This window comes from Sturnira hondurensis, unplaced genomic scaffold (assembly GCF_014824575.4).
Source record: "Sturnira hondurensis isolate 20B ecotype Veracruz unplaced genomic scaffold, ASM1482457v3 Scaffold0005220, whole genome shotgun sequence".
In the NCBI taxonomy this organism is placed as follows: Eukaryota; Metazoa; Chordata; class Mammalia; order Chiroptera; family Phyllostomidae; genus Sturnira; species Sturnira hondurensis.
In genome coordinates this window covers 7,495,727-7,521,331 of record NW_028077851.1, presented here as the reverse complement: position 1 = coordinate 7,521,331, position 25,605 = coordinate 7,495,727, and the positions used below count along the sequence as shown (strand labels likewise).

Here is a 25,605-nt window from a genome sequence, read left to right as displayed (position 1 = left end):
TATATCCAATGGGTCATTGTGCAGCAATGAAAAACGAATAAAATCTTGCCATTTGAAACAACATGGATGGACCTAGAAAGCATTCTGCTAAGTTAAGTAAGTCAGGCAGAGAAAGACAAATATCGTATGGTTTTACCTATATGTAGAATCTAAAAACAAAACAAACGAAACAAAAACAGCCTCATACAAATGGAAACCAAAGGGATGGCCACCAGAAGGAGGAGGGTAGGGGAATGGGTGAAAAGTAGAGGGAAATATAGTCAATAATATTGTGATAAGTTTACATGCTGACAGATGATGACTAGAATTAGTGGGGCGATCACATTGTAACACATAATAATGTTGAACGTTGTACACCTGAAACTAATATAACCAATATAAAATTGTATACCATTTATATTTAAGTAAAAAATAAATTAAAAAATTAATAGATGTAATCTCTTTGACTTTCTTTTTAAGGCTTTCATTATTTTCCAAATTTTTGACAACGAAAAAAGATAAAATGTTTATTTCTGAAATATAATTAGGAATTATTTTACTATTTTAAAGAATACTTTGTTTAAATATTACTTTGTGCATGAAGCCTTTGCCATCTCCTCCAGGCAGGATCAATTACTTTACAGAAGACAATATGGAATATATCGATGATTCTTGCCCAGGCAGTGTTGCATAATGAATCACTGCAAACCTCAATTGCTTATAAAGATAAGTCTTTATTTCATACTCTCTGGCCTGCAGGTTGGCTGGGTGCAGCGTATGGTGCTCTGCTTCAAGCAAGGGTTGACTGAGCTGCTCTCATTCTTGGTTTATAGTCTTCTCCTGACACAGCCTCCACCTGGAAGAGATGAGTACAATCATATAATGCCTCTCAAAGCTGGGACTCAGAACTGGCCCATAGTCCTTTATACCCACATTCCATGGCCAAGACAAGACACACACCAAGTTCATGTCAACAGGCAGAGAATGATCACTGCCATGGAGACTGGTGCAGTGGGGAACTACTTACTGAACAATAAGTTAATTTACCACATTAGTGGAGACAAGACACTGGTACTGGGGTCTTTTGAATCTGACTTTGGAAGCTGGCTTGACCATTGAAGAGTCATGTGCTTTGGGGCGGTTTATTTAAGCCCAGTTTTCCCTTTAGTCAACTGGAGATAATAAAAATCTTGGAAGAACTGCACCAGCCAGAGCTCCTTCTGGAAAACCTGCTGCCTGGAACATAAGTGGTTCCCAGCACGGGCTGTGGCCCTCAGGATCCATTCCCCAACAGGTTTGCCGCTGAGGCCATACTTCCTTTAGGCTGCAGGTGGCCAAAATGAAACACAACAAAGAAACTCCTTCAGGCCTGTTACTGGTGGATGGGAGACTCCTCTTATAGGAGACAGGACCTAAGACTTCCCATAGATCAGGCCAAAACATTCCTAAAATGGCTCTGCCGCCATCACCATTATCCATAGTTTCCAAAATATCTTCATCACCCCAGCGACACTGTAACCATGAAGCAGTATCTTCCTGTTTCCCCTTCCCCTTCCCCTCCTGACTTTTCTTCTACCTCCTGTCTCACACAGCTATTTTATTACTTATCTCCCTGCCTAACTGAACTCAAAGGCGAGAATTTTGTTCTAGGAGCCTTTGTATTTTAGATAGCATACACATTTTTCTGTAATGACATGAGAAATCCAAACAGGGGTGGTTCCCAAGTCTTTTACAATTTGAACGCAATTTTGGTCGGAATCACCATCTATTTTTGCCCCATAGCAAAATTTGTAAATGAGAAAAGAGATGTTCTGTGCGAGTGCAGTTTATCTCTTTCACCTTTGCCCCCTGTGCCCTCTTTCTGCATTGTCTTTAGACTCCAACACATGACTCTTTTAAGCAGAATGCCCAAGGTAGGTCAACAGATGATTCTGTAATAAGGGAGCAGAAGCAGAATACAAAGCCTTCCCTTTCTCAACAGTCTCAGTACGGACAAGGTCACGTGAGGTGCTGCAGGGGTTTCGGCTGAGGGGCTCTTTCCTTGATCTGGCACTTGACTTTGATCCTGCTCAGATAAAACAAACTGGGCAATATATTTGGGTAGAAATGTGTGTGTCTCCCTAATTAAAAGGAGCCTGGACCATTCCAAAATAAAGGTATGGCTGCTCCTTCTGAGAAAACCAACAGTGTAGCAGTTAGGAACATAGAGTTGGACTGTGCACAGATTGGGTTCTCAGGCCTACTGAAGGTATCCTAGAGCAAGTAGTAGGAAAGACTACTATGTTGAACCTGCTTGGGGTTGGGGATGGAGTGGCTTTGGGGTCAACCCTATCAATGGCATATCACTAAGTCCAACTGGATTTGGAAACAGCTCTCTCACAAGGCAATGCTCTAGAGCAAGGTCCCTCTGCCTTGGCACTCTGGGTGTTCTGTAGGCGGACCACTCTTTTTGATGGCAGCTGTCATGTGCATTTGGGGGTATTTAATAGCAGCACCCCTGACCTCCATAAACTAGATGCCAGGATCACTCCACCTGCCCCATCCCCAGTTGTGACAACCAAAAACATCTCATCCCCAGATACTGTCAAATGTTCCCTGGGGCAGGAGCGGGGCCGGGGAGGTGGGGGGGGGAGGGCGGGTGGTGGTGGTAAAAATTTCACTTGACTGAGCATCACCAATTTAGATGAAAATGGCCATGAATGAAGGTTGCCATCGCGCTATGCCTGCATTTCTGAGTTTTGACATGGAGATATTGTTTTTCCAGGTGTTTCTTCTAAAGCTTTTGTTTGGATTTCTGCATCAGAATGAGGAAATGGAAAGAATGCTTTTGGGGATCTCCTGTTCTCTCATATCCTTCCTCCTTACTCACACCTGCTAGGGTTTCCGCCCCCCTTCCTATTGAGAACTAAGTATTGTCTTAATGAATTGGTTTAGGTGTGCGGTTTATTCTATTTTCCTATTGCACTAACTCAATAGATATATCCTCTCATAACAACGGACAGAAAATATTTTTTTGGCAGGTGGTCTTTATGAGGCAGACTTCATTTAATAAAGTATGCTAAGGGGTTCCATTTTACAAAGCTTCACAAAAGACTTCATTTTCTGAGTATCCCAAAGGTTCTAAAGGTACATTGAAACCTCCTTCCAGAAAAGAACTTTTAGGGAGGAAGCCCGCAGGCTTTCTGTTTCCTTGACTTTCTGTGGCTTGGGGTAAAAAACAGCAACTTTTTGCACAAGCATTCTCTTGGTCTCAGCCCACCAGGGAGCTAGCAACTTAATTAATGTTTGTAAAACATTTTTGAGATGAAAAACACCATTAGCTCAAACCACTGCTATGAAAAGTGTTATTTTCAAATTCTCACTGACACATTAGCCTCTGTCTTAACTAGTCCTGAGGGGAAGAAATGACTAGAAGTACCAAAGGGTGACAGAGGAGATGATGAAGGTCCTAACAGGATTCCTGGCGCCAGAGAAGGCAGCACTTGAGATAATGATAGATTAGGTGGCTGGCTCGCTGTGTATAGTCCTGCAGCCTCAAGCAACTAATTATTTCTGTGGGTGAACAATAGAAATGCTTCTATTTGTTTTATGCCCCGGATGTTGCTGAAAAAAGAAGTCAACACAGTCTCAAATCCACAGTGAGAACCAGGAGACACAATTTGTGAGCTCGTAAGGCTGCATCTGCTAAGCAATTCAGACAGTAAGGGGACTCACTGGTATGACAAATATCATTAAGGTCCCAACAGGTTCTACCAGTACATATGCTATTCAACAGATTCTCAACAAAGACACATACGCAACCTTCATACTTGAATCAATTCAACTCAATCTCTTTGTTGACAGACACCAGCCACCCTCATCTGTACTCGTGAAAAACCATGAGTTGCAACTAATGTGGGAAATGCCTGACAATTAATAAGTGGGCTATATGGTCTGCACACAATGGTAAGCATTCCATGCGAGGCCCATCTGAAATACAAAAGCGAAAACTCATGGTTATTACCCGAACCACTGCAACAAATTGTGTCCACAAAAAGTGTTAGGTGCCCCAGCAATGCTCACCTGTGTACGTGAAGGTCAAGGGGTCAGTGCTGTGCTTAGGCCCACAGCAGCCCTTACCTTAGTACCAGCAGTGTCCTCTGGTACAAACACCAGAGAAGTGGTTCTCTGTGGTCAGAGAAGTGATAGGAGCATCACCATCTCCTGACCTTGATTACCAGGATGTGCCCACTCTGGCCAGACCCCCATTACCACCTACCTGATTAGGTTCTTGTTCCCATAACCACCATTGTTCAGTCACTGTGATCTGGACAAGACCCTGAAAAAGCACATGGGACAAATGCCATAAGGTCACAACTTGTTTTCCCAGATAACCGGCTCACGATGCTTTTCAATAAAATCCTACATTCTACCTTGATACTTGCATTGATTCAGTCATCATTTCTCAGGGGCACAGTCACATCTTATCCATGCACCTGAATAAATGCGATGCATACTACTGGGGGGAAGTCCCAGAGAACACCACGATATATAATGCTCAAATAACCCTAAGTATGAAACATGACTCTCAGTAAAATGTTCAAAGTAAAACCTCCTGGTTATTTCCTAAACTCGTGCAACAACATTGTAGCAACTGAAAGTGTTCAGTATTCCCTCCTTGCTTACCTCTCCCTCTGAAGGCCACTGGTTCTGGGCTGTGTCTCAATGCACGGTAGACCTTACCCTTGTAGCCCCAGTATTGTGCGCTAAGAACTTGGCAATAGAAGTGACATGGATCCCACAATAACTAGCACTGATAAACTCACTGCGATCTCAACAGGAATCTGAAAAACACATCTGAAATTTCTGTTCGGTGCCCATCTTATTTGCAAATTCCCTTGGTCACTTTGGTCATTTCATGCTCCCCACAACTCTACCTGAATCCTCAAAGACTGAAAATACATCTTGATATGAAACAGTTTTCTCTCATGAAGGAATATCTGCAAAATGTCATGGTCAGTATGATCAATCATCTGGGTATCTGCATATCCATATATTACTTTGAGTATTAGGTACACAATATCCCTACATAAGACTACCCTCAAATCTCATGCTTATTACTAGTATTGTTAGAAACAAACTAATTCCTCGGTTGCATACATGTCAAAAACAAAATTAATAAAAGATTCTTAATGACAATATTAATTATCTAGATATCTGAAAACAAGGGGGTCTCTAATGAGTCAATAGCATAAATATCATGTCATCTCATACGTGTGTATTAGCAAAGACCTAAATGGAATACTTATTTTTTTTAAAAAAAACATGATAACACTGTCTTAAGGACACCATCTTCAACTACCTGGACCAGCAATTGTCAACCACAGTATCAGAAGAATTTTTAAAACATGTAATACCTGACTATTTTAGTCAGGGGCACTGACCTCTTTTCTCTTAGACTGTCAAAGAAAAAAATGAGAAGAGCCAGCACAATCGCTGTCCAGTGGGAATGAATCCCAGTTATACCTATGTTTTTGTCAGATCATCAACAAATATATTTTTGGTTTACTGCAGAATGTTCACAATTCATTTGTGTGCACCCATGAGAGGAAAAAGGTTGAAAACCAGTGGGACCCAGACAACAGACATCAGATAGCCTATATCGTAGGAAGTCCGCTTTATCACTTACTTGGTTATTAGCAAGGTCCTTTTAATAATCATTGTTAGGTTTACTGTGATTTCTTGACTAGAGCCTGAAAAACCTCATGCAACAGATGTGTTTAAGAATGCAACTTGGTCTGTCAGAACACCGATCAGTTCTATCACTGAAGTAACAATCAACACTACCTGGATCCTGGCAGAACTTCAAGGTTAACGGTATTGTATTGTTAGTGATGTCATTATCTCTTGACCAAGCACCTGTGAAAAGGTCATGGTCAATACTGTGGTGTGGAATAAAAGGACGACTCACTTTGTGTATCCCTCAGTTACTGTTTAGGTGAAACACACATTATATCTCAACTCTAAACTAACAAGGGCTAATGCTTACTAACATTTGGTGGGAACATCATTTCTTTTTTTTTTTTTTTGGTTTCTTTTTTTTATTTTTATTATTTTTTTTATTTTTTAATATAATTTTTATTTAATTCTTGTTCAAGTACAGGTTTCTGTCTTATATTCCCAACCCTGCCCGCCCCCCACCCCATGCTCCCCGCCTCCCTCCCCTTTCCACCCCCCACCCTTAGTTATTGTCCATGTGGCCTTTATACTTGTTCATGTGAGTCCATTCCCTTTTCCCCTATGATTCTCTCCCCTCTCCCCTCTGGACCCTGTCAGCCTGTTCCACATTTGAGTGTCATTGGTTATATTTTGCTTGCTTGTTTGGTTTGTTTAGAATCCTGTTAACGGTGAGATCATATGATATTTGTCTTTCACTGCCTGGCTTATTTCGCTCAGCATAATGCTTTCCAGTTCCATCCATAATGTTGCAAAGGGTAGGAGCTCCTTCTTCCTTTCTGCAGCATAGAATTCCATTGTGTAAATGTACCATAGTTTTGTGATCCAGTCATTGACCGATGGGCATCTAGGTTGCTTCCAACTCTTGGCTATCGTGAATTGTGCTGCTATGAACATTGGGGTGCATAGGTTCTTTTGGATTGGTGTTTCAGGATTCTTAGGATATACTCCTAAGAGTGGAATTGCTGGGTCAAAAGGCATGTCCATTTTTAGTTTTCTTAGAAAATTCCATACTGTTTTCCATAGTGGTTGTACCAGTCTGCAATCCCACCAACAGTGAACTAGGGTCCCCTTTTCCCCACAACCTCTCCAGCACTTGTTGTTTGTTTCTTTGTTCATGGTAGCCATTCTGACTGGTGTTAAGTGGTATCTCATTGTGGTTTTAATTTGCATCTCTCTGATAGCTAGCGATACTGAGCATCTTTTCATGTGTCTCTGGATCCTCTGTATGTCCTCCTTGGAGAAATGTCTGGAACATCATTTCTTATCTGAATACCTGAAAACAACAACGCATGGTAATACAAGTGTGAAGGTCACCATCATCACTTACCTAGGTATTTGAAGATGGCATGATCTGTGATCTGCTTAAGGCACACATCATCACTTACCTCGATACAAGCAACACCCCGGCTAAGGATCATTATGAAGTCATTGTGTTCTCGTGACTGCAACCTGGAAAACACAATGTGACAAATATGTCTATGACCACACCTTTTCCACCTGGCACCTGCATATAACCTTCTTCACTGCCATCACTGAAGGACCCATCAACTCCACGTGGATACTTGCTGTGCCCCAAGGTCTGCAGCATCGTTAGAGGCACCGTCCTCTCTCGACAGCACAACCACAAAAATCCCTCGGTTACTACTCTGCCACAGAACTCTGTGAAAATAACCTACATACCTGAAAACTGCTCAATGTTCTCAGTGTTAAAATTACATTTTTTTCTAAAATGTAAAACAGATAACGTGTTTAGTAGAATTGATAAACCACTATCATTTCTTACCTGAACACGTGTAAGAAAAACCACATGGCAAAGCGAGCATACGCAAACCAGCATCGCCCACCTACATATGGGGATCCGACGGTGTGCAATGTCGTTAAGGTGTACATCAACACTCACCTGGACACATGGTAACACAGGTGTTGAAGTCTTAATCCTAATTTCCTGATATCTGAATATTAGTTGGTCTGTAGTGTTGTACAACCTATACTATCCCTTACTTGGGTACCTGGTCAAGGGACCAATATTCTGCTACCCTGAAGTTGCTTTGGGGGATATTGATTTTAAGCTGTTTATTAAGAAACAAGACTCAGAAAGAAAGAACATTTAACCATCCTGCTTTCCTGCCCAGGAGATTTTAGACAGAGAAACCTGTTTCAGGAAGGGAACCTTAGGATGTGATCTTAGCCTAATTTGAATTAAGTATGGTAAACAAGAGTGCTTCAGGCAGGTGCCTGGGACCTAAATACCTGCTCTGTCCCATGGTTTCTCAGTTGCTCACAAGGATTTGCCTGCCATGGGTATTCTGCTCTTTCCCAACTATCTATAAAGTGCCCACACTCACTTATGAAATCTAATACACCCTTGCCCCCTTTGTCTCTTTGTCCAAAATGTCTTTTAGACCCAACGTTGCTTCACTTTCTTTGGAATTTCCATGGAATATCATGCCTATGTGAATTCCCCACGCACATGTACTAACCTTTGATTTTCTCCTGTTAATCTGTCTCTGTTAATTTGGTTATTAGCGCAGCCTAGAAGAATTTAGAAGGTGAGAAGAAAAGCATTAATATTTTTTAGCCCCCACATTGGAAAGCTCCACTAATGAACACTCCTCCATACGCCATGATCTTCAGACAGGAATCTCAAACAACACACGTGGCAAGCGTGTTTAATGATACAACTTGTTCTATCAGAATACTGGCAAATAATCTTGGTCAGCTCCATCCTTAGGGAACCATCAGCACTACTTGGTTCCTGGCAGAATTGTACGGTGAACTGCATTCTTAAAGACACCCTTATTTTAACAGGGTGCAGTCAGGAGGGGGGCCCTAAAAAGGATTTGGAATAGGGTCCAGAACTCAAGGTTTCCAGGAAATATTAAGATGTCCTCACCCTCCACCCCCGGGGGAAGGGACAAATGGGGAAGGGACAAATAGAGCAAGGCCATTGAGAGCTGTTTTGCATAGCAACAGTTTCACAGCTAACCTCTGGAGTGGTCATTTAACATATCTATAACCTGTAACTGGTTTCGTAGATATGTTAAATAGCTGTGGCCATGCTTTGAGCCAGGGAGAAGGGAGTGGCTTCTACACAAGATGTAACTGGGGGCTGTTCCCCTGAGTTATAGCACCTGTGTGAGAGCTTGGAATTGATTGGCTCCACGCCATGGGGCCACACCTGCCCATACTCACTATGGCAGCCCAGTAAAGCTGGGAGGGTATGGGAGTCCTGGCAGGTGTAACTGATTGTAGGAGGAGTCGGAAATGGGGCTGCAAAGGAGGACTGGCGTGGGGATTTAAGTGCAGAGAGGCAACCATTTAGGAGAGAGTCACGTGATTTGGGGCAGCGTGAGGACCCCCGCAGTCATTGGAAGGAGAGCCACATAGTTTTGGCAGACCCCTGCAGCTCTGGTAGAAGAGTGCAGACCCCTGCAGCTCTGGTAGAAGAGGCCCACGCAACTTTGGGGTGCTCCCTTTGGCCACGTGGCCTGGGAAGCAGGAGAGACTTTGCCTGGAAGAAGGGTGAAAGAACTCTTTGCCAGTAAGTCATGAGAAGGTACCGCATGACTTTGGATTAATTGGAGATCCTGCCTGGATGGCGACATAGCTGACAGTGCCAGCGGCCTGAAACACAGACATGTGCTTCTTTTCCTGATTCACAGTACCTGGAATTAGGGCAGGGGGAGAAGGAAGTGCCATGGGCATCTGTGGTTATTCTAAAGAACTTTGATATTTTTAAGGGAACATTGGGTCACTACTTTAAGTCTGTATAGCTTTGAATAAACCTTTCCTTTCCTTTTCACAAATCTCTGGCATTGAGAGATGTCTTTCCTCTGGCGGTGGACAGATGAGCCCAGTAGGTATTAGCATACCGTCCTTGAGAGGGGCCCCTGTTGTTCTATAACAGTTTTTGGCATCCCTCGGTGGGCCAAATGTTGCCCCCCTTGGACCTCTGTTCTGTAACATTATCACTCAACTGATCACCTCTAAAACTGTCATGGTTAATGTTGTGGTGAGAAAAGGCAGACTATCTTACCTAGATGTATGTATATCCTTCAGTCATTGCTAAGGTCAACTAGACCTCATATTTAAATTCCAACATAATAAGAGCTGATGCTTTCTAGCATTGATTGGGACAACATAATTCTTAACTGAATACTACAAAACACATAGTAATACTAATGTTAGAAACACCATTAACACTTACCTCGATATCTGAAGATCAGATGGTCCATACCATGTTTAAGGTTCACATCATCGGTTACCTGAATTCCATAATCTTCACTAGTACCTCTAAATTGGAGCCTGCAAAAACACAGGCTGGCAACTATGATTAGGAATACATCATTTTTTTTGGACCTCAAAAAGTCCCACAATCACTAATATTGTTAGAGGAACCATGAACTCTACCTGGATCCTTTAGTTCTAAGGTGAACATTGTAGTTAAAGACACTGTCTGGGACCTGAAAAAACACATGGTGGCAACATGTTCTTCCATGAAAGATAAATGTTCTTCCATGTAGACCCCTGCTAATTCCATCTGTCCATTCCACTAGGGCAACCACTAACTCCACCTGAATACTTGGAGAACTCTAAGACAAACACTGTAGTTTCAGACACCATCATCTATTCACTGGACAGCCAGAATCAGAGACACGTCGTCCTTTACCAGGACACCCGAAAAGCTCATTACCATGGTTTAAGTCACCGTTATTACTTATGGATACTAAAGGGTAGCTGCATGTACTACCCTAAAATATGCGTCTTTGGCTTTTGGATTATTTGGAGCTGGTTACTTTGAGAAACAGGAGAAGCTCTGAAAGCAGAGTAGAAACTGCCTTTTTATAAGGGCAATTTACATTAGAATGGGGGATTGTACCAGGAAAAGAACAATTGCCAGAGACCACTTTTTCACCTGAGAGACTTTTCTGGCTATGAAGGCAAACTCCATTTGCCATGCATTTCCTCTTGTCACCTTCCTGAGAATTGCCTTCCTCCCCTTTGAAGTCCCAGACCTCTCTCCCTTTCTTCAGCCTGGGATGGTACATAAATCTCAATTGCCAGGCTGCCTTTTTGAGTCTCATATTTTTGTGGGGTTCCCTTATGTATAGACGGTTATGTTAATTAACATAATTAAAATTTCACAGAGTTTAACATTTAATGTTTTTACAATTGCTTGTTTTTCCCCACAAGGGTCTCAGCCAAGAGGCCACGATACCGCCCCCCCCCCCCCAGTTTCATATGCACTTTGGGTTCACCATCAGTGTTTGACTAGATATTTGCAAAGTACCTTGGTCACCACAGTGGTTCATGACATCATTTTTACCTGGGTATCTCCAGAAGCCTGTGGTCTCTACTAGGTTTAGTAAAAATTATCCAGATCAATGCCATTGTTAGGGACACATCATCTGTAACCTGGGTAACTACAAAATATCTTGGTATTACCATTGTTAGTTATACATCATGTCTTACCTGGTTACCTTCAAAATCTCTCTTGACCACTGTGGTTAGGATCACCGTCATCTCTTGACTGTGTTACCTACAAGATCTCAACATCACTTTCATGGTTAAGAACAACACTGTCTCTCTATTGGACCCCTGAAAAATCCCATAGTTGTTTTTGTGGTTCGGTTCACCATCATTCCTGGAATACCACAAAATGCTGTGTTCACTAGTGTGGTGAGGGACACCATCAGCTTCTAACCTGCTGACCTGAGAAATCCCAATTTCAGTTCACCATCACCTCTTAACTGTATATCAACAAAAATACCATGGTCAATCCATAGTTAGACCAATCATCATTTCTTACCTATATAACTTCCATATTCTATGTTTACCAGCTAAGTGTAAACATCCTCATTTCTTCCCTGGGTACAAAATCCTATGGAAATAATTGTGGTTAGGGTTTCTGCCAGCTTTTCACTGCATATCTACCAAATGCCATGGGCACTATCACAGTCTCTTAAGGACACTGTCGTCTCTTTTTTGGATTCCTTCAAAATTCCAAGGTCACCACAATGATGCGAGCCACTAGCATCTCTTACCTGAACATCTGTCAAAATCTATGGTCACTCAATCTCTTGAATAGACATTCAAGGCAAGACTATACTTCCAGGGATCATTTCTATAGTTTGTTACTAGACATTCAAGGCTCTTCATGCTCTGACTCCTGCCTGCATCAACGGCCTCAGTCCCTGCTGGCTCCTTTATAATGTGAACATTGTAAGCAGTTGAACTTCCCTGGACATTCTGTTGTCTCCTACTCACTGGCAGAAGAATGCTTTAGAATGCTCAATCCAGCCCTTACCATCCAAATGACAGGTGATCATTGGCATCTCTTCCCAAGTCAATGTTTAGTGACCTTGACATTGGGCATGGTAGGAGTATTTGCACTATAGAAATTGGCAAATATTACACATGAGGGCTTTTCCTTTAGGCATTTACCAGAATGTGCTGATGAATAAAGTAATAAACAGGGAGAGGCACTACTGAATAATGACACTCAATCTGGCTTTTTTAATGAATTTGATATGCCTTTTGAGGATGAAGGAATGTGTCAGTTTGTTCTACATATGCCTTAAAATATAATACGTTTTCAAATTTTTACACTTAATGAAAAAAAGAAACACTTTTATTATAAATTACTTAATATAATATGAATACTGACCAGAGATTTACATAATTTTAATGTGTCCAAAGTTTGTGAGTTTGCTTTTTTAAATCCCAATAATTAAATATTACTAGACCTCGCAAATATTTATACACATGTGTACATATATGTATATATACATATACAAGGGGGGAACCCAGAAAACCCAGAATTTATTTATAAAAAATTGTGTATTTATTCTTCCATGTTTAAACTTCAGTCACCTTCAAAGTATCCTCCATTTGATGCATTACACCTACTGAGATGTTTTTTCCACTGCTCAAAACAGTGTTTGAACTCATTGATTTTAATGCCTTTGATGCTCTTGCTGTTTTTTGTTTCACCTTTTCCACATCAGCAAAATGTTTCCCTTTGAGAACTTTTTTATCCAGGGAAACAAAAAAACGTCGCTCAGGGAGAGAATAGGTGAATAGGGAGGGTGGGGTTCTGCCCCAACCACTGAATGGAAATGGTTCTCACAATGATGTCTCTCTCTCTCTCCCCCACCCCACCACCATTCCTCTCTCTCTAAAACCAATAAACATATAAACAAAAACTGCTGAACACTCAGCTCATTGTGGGCAGGTGCACTCATAAATCATCCATCATGAGACAGGCAAACATGTTTAAAGAGTCTTCAAAAATATTCACTGAGGTTGAATATAACCTCTCACAACAATGCCAGTTGGTACACTGATACAGATAGGTTCCTAGAACATTTACCTAGTGGGGGAAGCCCGTAGTACAAAGGGCATTCCCTACAGAAGATAGTTCTGGGTATTTTGGGGGTCCCTTCCTTCGTATTCCTGATATTGCAGGGAAAAAAATTTTAGAAGACATTTTGATGTACATATCAAGTATCATAAACCTGCTTTGGCTCAGAGGTAAACCTCCTATTCTGAATTTATATCATAGAATTATTGTAATTCTCCAATTCTAATAGAGTATGAATTTAAAGATGCAACATCAATTTAATAATAAATTTTTAAAGGGGAAAAAACAGCCATGGCTGGTGTGGCTCAGTGGATTGAACACTGGCTGTGAACCAAAGGGTGGCGGGATTCGATCCTCAGTCAGGGCACATGCCTGGGTTGCAGGCCAGGTTGCCAGTAGGGAGCGCTTGAGAGGCAACTACACATTGATGTTTCTCTTCCTTTCTTTTCCCCTTCCCTTCTCAAAGTAAAGGAAATCTTTTTAAAAAGGAAAAAAACAAATACTGTTATTCATCTCAATACTAAAATGTAGCCTGAGATATATTGAGGAAAGAGTGAAGATAGGTTAGCCAGAACCTTCCCTTTTTTTATTCATTTAATCCTCAGCAGCCTTCTAAGGTATATCTGACAACCCAAGCTGTACAGAGAAAGAAAGTGAAATGACTCAGTAAAACCACTCAGCTAGAGAATTTCAGCACTGCCCTAATCTGGTGAGAAAAGAGCGAGGACAGGGAATGTGTACAATGGAGTCAGTTTAACCAAGCTGCTAACATGATTAACATGACGAAGGGTGAGGCATGAGGGAAGACTCCATTCTTGCTCTAACTGGCCTGGGAGCTCACACTTTGAACCTTGCAGCTCCGCGTCAACGCCCGGACGTACATCTGCACCTCCGGGTGGCCCTCTGATCACCACTGAAGCACTCACTACCCCGACCATCTCAAGGGCTCACGTGCTCATGCCCCGGACCTGCACTATCCAGCCCGCAGGACTGACCAGACCTCCTGGCGCCCAACACCTGACGGATGACCCTCCTGGACCAATCCCAGGGCGAAGAGTGCAGGGCCGACCTTTCCCAAAAATGTACTGTGTGCTATGGGATCTTTTAACTTCCCTTTCTTCTTTGGACCACCTCTGGGTTTTGGCCTAGCCGTGGTCCCAGTTTGCAAACTCTAAAACCCTTGCATAAATTTCTATCATCTATTTCTAGCAAAGACTCTGTGAGTTCATTTGACAACATTAAAAGAAGAAAAATCTGTATCTTGAAATGGAGGCAATACAAAAATTCAAAAGGACAAAAATCCATACATATGAAGACATTTATAGCCATTAATCATTTTTTAAATAAAACAGCATTTGCATCCAATAGTAAGGAAATGAATAAATAAACATATAATGTATAAATACAATGGGACGTAACAGTTAGTAAAAGTTTACGATAAAAATGTAAAATGCATACTTTAATGAACTTAGACATAATATGTCTATATGGAGAAAAGTTTGAAAGAACTCCGACCAAATGAAAATCATTATGTTGTTGAGATACTGGAATTGTGCATGCATTTGAAATGTCCTTCCCACATTTTAAAAGCATTTTAATTACAAATAAAAGTTCCTATAAACACTGTTTTTTAATTATTTATTTATTTTTAGAGAGGGAGAGAAACATCCATGTGTGCTTGCTACTCACACCCCCCCAACTGTGGACCTGACCCTCAACCCAGGCACGTGTCCTGACTGGGGATCGAACCAGCAACTTCACAGTCCACAGGCCGGTGCTCAATCCACTGAGCCACACCAGCCAGGGCTGACCACTGTTATCTTGATAGCCAATCTCTTCCTTGTTTTTTCTGGGGTCCAGTTTTCTCCCTTCCTTGGAAGAATAGGTATTCTAGATACTTACCTGGGCAGTCAGCAAGAAGCTGTGTTGTAATGACTTTTGGTGATGACATGTAATGTGTTTACACAGTCGCTCCCATTCTGTTTCATGAATAAAAAGTACAATCATGTAACCCTTAAGGGCTAGAGCCAATAAAGCAACCTTCTCATCCTGCACACAAGAATCCCGCTCTGACTTGCAGGAACCAAGTACTTACCAGGGAGGGCAGGGGAGGGTGAGAATGCAGCATCCTGCTCGCCCATAGCAAACCTCAGCATCTCCGGGATGCTGGTATTTCCCTTCGCTCACCTGTTGCTACAGCTCTCCCAGGATTCTAATGTCAGGCTGGAAATTCATTGGCATTTCCTGGTTAAAGCACGGGCAGCCCTGAAGCATGTATGTCTTGTGACATTATAGCATGGAATAAATAGATCTGGGCACATTATTTGCTGAATTTACGTACGTGACCTGCCCGTGGAAACTCCAACTATGAAAACCTAATACTCCAGCAGGTAAAACGTGTGTTTTAGGGCCCAGAGCTAACTCCCACTTTCTCCACTTTTTCATCTCTTTCTCCATAGACCCACTCAAACTGGCTTCTGCCCCGAGCACTGAATGGAAATGCCTCTGACAATGATGTTTTTCTCCCCCACTTCTCTCCTCCCTTCCTCTCTCTCTCAAATCAATAAACATATCCTCGCGTGAGAATTTAAATAAATAGCATCCTATTCACTGAGTGACTAAAAATCAAATATTTTACTTTGCCTATAGTCACATGGTCTTTACCACCTTTATCTGAAATCATTTCCTTCTGAATTAAGATCTCAAGGGGCAACCACTAAGCTATATTATGAGAAAATGGCCCTAGACTAGGACATATTCTGCTATTATGAATTATATTATAAAATTATGTATTCTATGCCATCTCGGGCCTTCTAGTGCTTCTCTAATCCTCTTGAGTATCCTTCAGAACATTCTGGCACCCATTCAGAAGGCTGGAATGTCCCCATGTGCCTGTTTACATGACCCTTTCCCCCCACACTGGTCAAGACTGCTCCGCCCCAGCATCTGCTGGAGCCAGACTTCCAAAATTCCCTCTCTTATCATCAAACATTTTTCCAACATCAAACATTCTTTGTCTCTTAAAGTACTGTAATCCTGGCTTTATCCTTTTTAAGGATGCGGGAAATATTTAAGTACCTTTTTATTAAAGCATAACATGTAACAGAGATCAAGAAAAATGTGCAAGGTATGTGTAGAAGCTCAATGAATTTTTACAAAGTGAACATACCCACGTAAACAGCACCCAGATGGGGAAAGTGAGTGTTATCTACATCTCAGAAGCTCCCTACACCATGGGGACCCCTTCCCATCACTATGTCCCCTGCCCCACCAAGGGGAGCCACGAGGCTGACTTCTAACGGCACAGATTCGCTTTGCCGGGGTTTTCACACCGTGCAGAAATGAAAGCATCAAGTATTGCACTTGTGTCTGGCTTCTTTCACTCAACACTATGTGCGTAAGACTCAGGTTACTGGAAAGTTGTAGACTCCAAAGTTCAATTCTTGTTTATCCTTTTTTGAGAGTTGGCATATGGTATAGAGAGAACAAAAATATTTCTTTTAGAAAAGTTAGCTCTCAGGGGACCTAAGAATCCAGCCCTCAGAGTTTAGATAGCAACATTTTTTTACTTGTTCTGTGTTTTCTTTTTCTTAGAAATTGGGCTCTGGTTATAATTCTGTTTCCTGTCAAGAGTTAGGGTTGAATTCAATCAAGCTGTGGGCTTGGGTGTGCTGAATGCCTTGCAGAGAAATTGTATCTGAACTCTTGAAAGCAATTATGCTTAGAAGTGAGACTTCAGCATTATTTAAAGCCACCCAGGACATCCTATCTGCACATTTAAAGTAAATACAGTTGTGTTAAATATAGTACTTGTTTACAATGTTTCATTGCTACTTTTTTGTGTTACATGCTTTAAAATGTAGCCAAGCAGAGTCATCATGGCACAGTGGGAAGAAGGTGGAAGAAGGGATAAAAGAGGTTTTTTTTTTTTAATTTGTTCCGAACACAGGCTCATGCAGGTGTGTTGTACAAACTCTCTGGGCCTCAGTTGTCCTCATGGCTGGGGTTGTAGATCGGGGTGGGGTGATGGATGAGAAAGGCATCACACGATTGCAAGTTCTCCCCACATCAGGGCACTCTCTCATTCATGCTTATTCGGTCTGACTGCTGCTTCTTTTTTTACAAGACTTTATTTATTTATTTACTTACTTATTTTTACAGAGGGCAAGAAAGGGAGAAAGAAAGGGAGAGAAACATCGATGTGTGGTTACAAGGCCTATGACCCAGGCATGTGCCCTGACTGGGAATTGAACCGGTGACCCTTTGGTACGTAGTCCGGCACTCAATCCACTGAGCCACACCAGCCAGGGCCAACTATTGCTTGTGTTCTGTGACTTTCTGTCTGCTCAACTGCCCATTTTCCTTTCCTGCCTGTCCTTCAAGGCCTAACCCGAAGTCCAACATTTTCCTGAAGTCTCTGTCAAATGTGTGCCCATTCCTTTCTCTCCCTTATTGGATTCCTACTTTCCTCATGGTTAACGTTACACTCCTTTGTTTCGTGTGCCATCCGTCTCCTCTTCTGATGTAGCGTATAAATTCCACGGGGGAAACCATATCCTTGGGGGAGGGGTCCACCTCTTGAAAAGGACATGGTAGGCACTTCAGGCATAAAGTTGCTTGCTTGTGAGTTTTTTTAAAGGAGGGACAAAATCAATGGTGGCTTGGTAAAAGCCCTGATTTGTAGCATTTGCTGATTCCTGTGCTGTAAATACTTGCACCATGGCCAATTCCAAGAGACCAACATGATGTCAGTCAGCTCACAAAATTTCTGAATTTTTAACCATCAGCTCTTATGGGACAGTATAAGCTGGTTCCAGTACCCCACTAGACAAAATGCTGTAAATAAGAAGTTCCTTTTTTAAAATAATTATTCTTGCTTTTTTCCCATCACTTGCTTAAGGTTCTCAAGACCATTGATAATTTTATCTTTTTAATTTTGGAGACAGGAGAAGGGAGAAAGAGAGGGAGAGAAGAATCATTTACAAGAGAAACATCAGTGTGTGGTTGCGTCTCACACACCCCCATCTGGGGACCCAGCCCGCAACCCAGGCATGTGCCCTGACTGGGAATTGAACCAGCAACCTTTCATTTCACAGGCTGGAGCTCAAGCCACTGAGCTACACCAGTCAGGCCTAAGAAGTCCTTTTCAAATAAACATTATAATCTTCCTGAGTCATAAGAAAATCTGATATTTGATTGGGTGAAATTTATCCTGTGATTCCCTAATCACCAAAAAGAAGGTTGATGTGAACATTTTTCAAAACATAGATTTATGTGGACAGATGCTAGGAGCCAATGCCTAATTTCTCAGAAGCATCTTGCTCTGTCTGTTAAGTATAGCAAACACCATAACGTGCTTCATCTGTATTATGTGTGACTTAGTGTCACCTTAGTTTAAAATGCTACTTTTCTAACCACGGAGCTGTGCTGCAATTTTAATTTTAAATATAAAAAATGGCCCCACAGTGAAAAATGTATTCTCAACCTGTTCAATCAGGGAGGTGCATGAGAATGGTCCCGAAGCTATAGCAAACTGTCCGGAGCTCCAGGGTGTCAGGACAGAGAGGTCAGGGCACCAGGGAGACTTCCTAAAGAGAAAGGTGCCACAAAGCAACACAATACCCTGTGCCTTCCTTAAATGTTTTGAGAAATTATGTACTAAAGTTTCAACAATACGCTTAAAGTCTTGCAGTAATTATATAGCTGGGAGAAAAATACATTCTTTTAAATAACCATATGAAGTTCATTTTTACACAATCCATGTCTGTATAGAGAAAGCAAGCAGGTTTAGTGAAGTCAGAATAAGATTCTCCAAAGCCTCAAATACGATTTAACCAAGGCATAACAAATGTGAACTTTTTACCTAGCCTCAAGCCAGATCTTTGGAGATTCATGATCTCTGGGTCACAAGGAAGGAGTGAGATGAAATGCACATGAGCATCTCTATGGAGGTCGTATTAAGGATAATTGAACGATGCAAGTTCTAGCTGGGCCCCAATCCTTTGTTTTCCAACCAAGACAGAACTGGGAACTGACCTACATACCAATCATTTATTTTCTTTATTTTCTTGAATTAAAAATAAACTCACTGTACAAGACTGGGGCTCAAGGAAACGATACAAATGGTTTGCATTCAAGGGACCTCTGTAAACAATAAAAAGCAATTCTCTGGAACTGTAGAACTCAAAATAAATAAAGTATGTGGGCACTTTTGGTGGAAATCACAGGGGATTGAGATATTGAAGTCCTAACTCACAGTACTTCAGAATGGGACATTATTTAGAAAGGGGATCATTGCAGACGTAATTAGTTTAAGATGAGGTCATGCTCAAAAATCTTTAACAAATACTAGCAGACCTAATTCAACAGAACATTAAAAGGATTATATACCATGACCAATGGGGATTTATTTCTGGAATGTGAGAATGGTTCAACATGAAATTTAACCAACGTAATATAACACTTAACAGAATGCAAGACAGAAATCACATGATCATCTCAACTGATTCAGGAAAGCATTTGACAAGATTTAACATATTTCCATGATAAAAACAATCAATACATGAGGAAGAGAAGCAAACTATCTCCATATAATAAAAGCCATATAAAAAATCCCACAGATAACATCATACTCAATGGTGAAAGACTTAAAGCTTTTTCTGCAAGATCATGAATAAGGGTACCTGCTCTTACCACTTTTATTAAATATAGTGTTAAAGGTCCTAGCCAGAGCAATTAGGTAAGAAAAAGAATAAAAGGCATCCAAATTATAAAGGGACAAGTTAAATTATCCCTTTTGCAGATGACATGATCTTATATGAAAAAACTCTAAAGATTCCACACACAAAAATGTAGAACTATTTAAATAACCCAACAAAGTTGCAGGATATACAATCAACACACTAAAATCAATTGTGTTTCTATATATTGACAATGCTCAAGCAGAAAAGGAAATTAAGGGAAGAATTCTATTTACAATAGCATCAAAACTAATAAAATATGTAGGAATAAATTTAACAATGGAGGAGAAAGACTTATACAAGAAAACTTTAAAAAATTGCTGAAAGAAATTAAAGACACAAATAAATGGAAAGACGTTCTGTGTGCATGGATTAGAACAATTAATATAATTAATATATCAACACTGTCCAAAGTGATCTATTAATTCAATACAAGCCCCACCAAAATCTCAATTGTACTTTTTTAAGAAATAGAAAAATCCCTCTTAAGATTTATGTGGAATCTCAAGGGACCATGAATAGTCAAAACAATCTTGAAAAGAAGAATAAAGTTGGAGGTCTCACACTTTATAATTTCAAAACATATTTTAAAGCTATAGTAATCAAAACAGTGTGGTACTGGAATAAAGACAAACCTATAGGTCAGGGATTTTCAACCTTTTTCATCTCATGGAACCCATAAAGTAATTACTAAAATTATATGGCACACCAAAAATATGTATATTTTTGCCAATCTGACTAAAAATAGGTATAAGTTTGATTCATTCATACTGAACAGCTACTGTTGTGTTGGCTGTTGTCATTTTTTTATTTGACAATCTAAATGAAAAGAGGTCAGTGCTTCTGACTAAATAGTTAGGTATTGCATGTTTTAAATTTTTTTGTGGTGCACTAGTTGAAAATCACTGCCTCAGACCAATGGAATAGAATAGAGAGCCCAGAAATAAACCCTCACATACATAGTCAAATGATCTTTGACATAGTTGCTAAAACCAATTGATGGGTAAAGAACAGTCTTTTCAATGAATGGTTGGGAAAACTGGATTGTCACATGCAAAAGAATGAAGTCGAACCATTACCTTACATCATATACAAAAACTAACGGAAAATAGATTAAAAACCTAAACTTAAGACCCAAAACTCCCAGAGGAAACTCCCAACTATAAAACTCCCAGAAGAAAACATAAGGGAAGAGGTTCATGATTTTGGATTTCTTGGACATGATACCAAAAGTACAGGAAACAAAAGTAATGATAGACAAATGGGCCTGCATAAAACTTAAAAATGTTTGTGCTTCAAAGGACACAATCAACAGAGTAAAAAGATAACTTATGAAATGGGAGAAATATTTGCAAATCATATATCTGATAAGGGGTAAGTAATTACAGTATTTAAAGAGCTCCAACAACTCAATAACGAAAACAAATGAAACGACTAAAAAAACAGCCAAAAGACTTGAACAGACATTTCTCCAACGGAGACATACAAATGGTCGACGAGCATATGAAAAGATGCTCAACATCACTAATCATTGGGGAAATGCAAAACCACAATAGGATACCATCTCATACACATCATGACAGCTAATGTAAAAACAACAGAAATAAGTATTGGTGAGGATATAGAGTAATTGTAACCCATGTGCACTGTTGATGGGAATGTAAAATGGCACCACCACTATGAGAACTAATATGACAGTTTCTCAAAACATTAAATATAGAATTATATGTTCCAGTAACCCTGCTCAGCGGTATAGAGACAAAGAAATTGAAAGAAGGGTCTCAACAATTGCTGGTTGTAAGGGAAGCAAACTGACTGATTTGACTACAGAGGACCTGAAGCCTCTGGCCAACAGCCCACTAGGCAGTGAAACAAATCAATAACCATATAGGTGAGCCCGAAAGCTGAACCTCTGACTGCAGTCAAATCTACAAATGATTGCGGTTCTGGTGAACAGTTTAATGCAGCCTCGTGAGAGTCCATGAGCCACCCCCCAGCTAAGTTGCTCTCAAATTCCTGACCCACTGGAATGGTGAGATAATACATGTCTGCTGGTTTAAACTACTATGATTTGGGGTAGTTTGTTCTATAGCAATAGAAAACTAACAGACAACCGTAGTACTAACATTGTGAATGGAACAAGGACATCGAAGCACAGCTCCAGAGAACCACCCCCGTTTTTCGACTCTGGCCGCTCTTTTACATTTATGGGGAAATGAACAAGTTCATTGTTGAAAGTGCTTTTTAAATGCTCATGGGCATGGTTGTTTTATAGTGGTGAGAATTTCACCACCATAAATAATCATCAAATATCAATAATCAAGTATCAAAATTAGAACACGCAGAGGATTCAGTGAGATCACATCTGAATGTGACCATCGAGGCTTGAGGAACCAAAACATTGTAAGCATTTTTGAATAACTGGGCAAGGTTGGCCTCACATGCCCTGGCAGTATTTTTATTTTATGTTTGAGATATTCAGATTATACACTGCACTCCTCACTGGCACTGCATGCCCCAGATCACAGAACGTTGCCTCCCGTCATCATGATTTGGGAACATTGTATTTTACTGCAATTACAGTTTTCAGGAATGACAGCTGCTGAATAATTATAGAAAATTGCTTTAGTGCTCTTCCATAACATTCACATGTTCTCCAACCTGGCATCTGTTGAGATTGCAACCCCATGGCTTAAAGATGTATAGGCCCATGTTAAAGATCAAAATAAATATGTTTTGTAGGATTTTCTTTGAACACTAGTATTCTGTGAATCCTTTGCTTACCCCATTTTTAGTGGCCCATAATTGTCACTTAAAAAATATAGAATGTACAGATCCTCCCTAAAAAGGAAAGCTTGGAATGGATGATAGAAAAAATTTAAGATGTGCTTTATCTTTCAGGATATAAGTGTCTCTAAGAAGTGATTCATGGGGCTGAAATGAGGAATCTTGTCTAGAAGTCCTCTGATCAGCTAGTGTGTGGCTCTCTGGGAAGGAGCCAACTCTCTCCTAAATCATGAGAATGGAAAGCAGACTGACCCCAAGTGAGAAATAGGTCATCTCGACAGGACAGAATCAGGCAGGCTGATTTTTCTGAGCAAAGATCAAAGGGAACCCTTGGGTACAACGCTTGGTGTGCAGCCAATTCATGCAGGGGTCACAAAGGTGCCATGGGAATGGCGGGGGGAAGGGGTGGCAAAGACAGGATACCAAAAGGAGGAGCCCCCTTTTAAATAAGCACAAAGATCCCACTGAGGGGACAGTAAACTCTAGATAAGGTAGAAGGGGCATTTCCCGGGTCCTTTCTAACAATATGGGGCACCTTTGAGGAATCAGAAGCCTAGAAGCTTACACAGAAGGGTCTCTGTCAAGATACAGTTGAAAAGGAAGGAAACACATCAGTTATTTTCACAGACCTGTCCCATCCTCAGATAAATAGGTATCAGATGAGTGAAAGATGAAGAGGGAGACTGCAGTAACTAGGAGAAGTCATTGCTACTAGAAGTAATGGCCAGTCCTAGGCCTGAGGAACAAATGGAAGAAGCTAGGGCTGTCAGAACCTCTGGGGAGGCAGCTACAAGTTGTCTGGAGCTGGTACTTTTAGGGGCTGTAGAACAATACTGGAAATTAGAACCAGCTGGTACTGGAAAGCAACTAGAAGCAAAGGGGAAAAAGACCTGTCCTCCATCCTTCACGCCCTGACCTGCACCTAATACCCCTTTACTGGTAGAGCCAAGCAAGGAGACAGATGACAAAGGGCCAATGAGGTTTGTGGAGTTCCAGCCCAGCATCAGAGGGCGGAATGCAGAAACCAGGGCGTGAACACAGATACCGGTTTAATCACTAGTCAAGTGTCTAACGAGGCAATAAAAACAAGACGGGGCTGTGGTCCTGAGTGAACCCAGGAGCCAAGGGCAGCAGGAAACCATGGACTAGACCCTCACGTAAAAAATATTTAAGCCAGGGCTCAGAAACATGAGGGCAGTAGAAGGCACAGGGGGGCATGGACAGTAGGGCCAATTGCCTCAGGCCTCAAGGCTGGGTTTGGATAGGGCTCAGTTTTAGCCATGGTTCAGCGGAAAATTTTATAAGGGAGCAAGGTAGTCCCAATCTATTTACACGGGCCATTAAGAAAAAGAAGTTCCTGCATTTATGTTTAGCTCAGAAAATAGTGCAGAAACGTGTAACTTGCAGACAGCCAGTGGTGTTGGAATTTTCGGGGATCAAATGCAATGAAAAATGATGAATAATTCCCTGACACGGCCCTAGGTGAAACAGGAAGTTGATGGTCACTGGCCATCTGGGCTTGAGCAAGTGGGGGCGGGCGAGCAGGAACGAACAGAACTTTTGACACAAATATTGCACTTGTATTTGTATTGTAATATACATTGACATACATTGGAAAGGAGTTGGCGAAGCAATACTTGAATACTTCCTTAAAATTCCGCTGCTTGGACCCTCCATGGCCACACCCAGTATACCCAAGTGCCCCCGAGGCCTTTTCCTCCTCTCTGGTGGCTTGCAGCATTCTGAACCCTCCTAGTATGGGGTCCTAACACTCTACCCACTCCCCTTACAGAAATGGCAAATTTGTTTCCACTCAGGGAAGGCCATTCATCGCTGGGTTTCTAGTACAACCAAGACATCAAGCCACTCCCTGAATGGGTCTTCCCTCTTTCCCCTTGATTTTAAACCATGGAAGGGGAAGGAAGATGCATTCAGAGAAATGCATGATTATTTTTCAGTATCATTGATTCTGCTGAAATGTTTCAAAGGACAACTCCCCAGATCCCTGACTAGTGTGGCTCAGTTGGTTGAGCATCGTTCCCATAAACAAAAGTTTGCTGGTTCGATTCCTGGTCAGGGCACATGCCTAGGTTGTGGGTTTTCCCCATGTTGTGCACATACAAGAGGAAAACGATCAATGTCTGTCTCTCACATTGTTTCTCTCCCTCTTTTTCCCTCCCTTCCTTCTCTCTAAAAATAAGTAAATAAAGTCTTTGAGAGAAAGAGAGAACTACCCAGAGCCACAGCTTAAGAGGAAGCAAGAGCTTTTGATGTCAAGCTGACCCGAAGCTGATAAAAGAAGAAGCTGTTATGAGCCACATAGGATGTGTCATAAAGACACATCCACAGTTCCAAACACCGGATCAGAACTGGAATCAATTCATAACAATGAAATAGTATTACAAAAGGTTCTAAGTTACATCCTTGACTTTGTTTTACTCAGCGGTGTCTTCTTCCAAGCTATCTGATCTGTTTATTCACATTTATGTTTTACAAAGTGTTCCTGTTTTTAGAAAGTACTAATGGAAAACCATGTGGTCCTACAAAGCTCTCCTGGTGGTGGTGTACCTAATGTCAAGGCAAGTTCCTAAGAGAAAACAGCCTTTGAGCTTTGAGCCTGCAGGTGGAAAGTTCCAAAGCAATTATAGAAATGCACATAATAAGAGCATGTTGAGAAAATTGTTCGCACTTTTATTCCCAGCTGTTTCCAAAGCAAGCCCTACTAGTAACCTTTTTTATCCATTAGTTAGGCTCACAGTTAGTTTCACGGCACGTGTCCTCCTCAGACAAGCCCAGGAAGTAATTATAAACTCTGTCACTTCTGAGTAATAAGGCTGGGCTCTGTTTCACCGTAACATCCAGCATTTGTCATGTCCAGCGGATGTATAAACGTGCACTGCAAAACAGTTGTCACACCTGTGAATAAGTGTTTTCCTCCGCAACCTGTTGGATCGGGGCTGTTAACCCGAAGGCAGGATTAAGCTCATTCGAACTTAATCCCCCAAGAAAAAGACTGCA

At 41.2% G+C, this 25,605-nt stretch overlaps 2 long non-coding RNA genes and 1 pseudogene across 2 annotated transcripts; 1 reads left to right on the top strand and 2 right to left on the bottom strand.

Annotated features, from left to right (window-relative positions):
• Nucleotides 1–578: 578 nt before the first annotated feature.
• LOC118987231 (uncharacterized) lies at nucleotides 579–7,351 on the bottom strand. Its single transcript, XR_005066527.1, has 3 exons — nucleotides 7,025–7,351; nucleotides 3,983–4,297; nucleotides 579–835 (listed from the first exon to the last, which is right to left on the bottom strand). It is a non-coding gene; the product is annotated as an uncharacterized LOC118987231 (long non-coding RNA).
• A 2,317-nt stretch (nucleotides 7,352–9,668) lies between these two features.
• LOC118987287 (uncharacterized) lies at nucleotides 9,669–11,408 on the bottom strand. Its single transcript, XR_005066531.1, has 3 exons — nucleotides 11,170–11,408; nucleotides 10,108–10,160; nucleotides 9,669–10,002 (listed from the first exon to the last, which is right to left on the bottom strand). It is a non-coding gene; the product is annotated as an uncharacterized LOC118987287 (long non-coding RNA).
• A 388-nt stretch (nucleotides 11,409–11,796) lies between these two features.
• LOC118987291 (uncharacterized) lies at nucleotides 11,797–11,931 on the top strand (annotated as a pseudogene).
• Nucleotides 11,932–25,605: the final 13,674 nt, after the last annotated feature.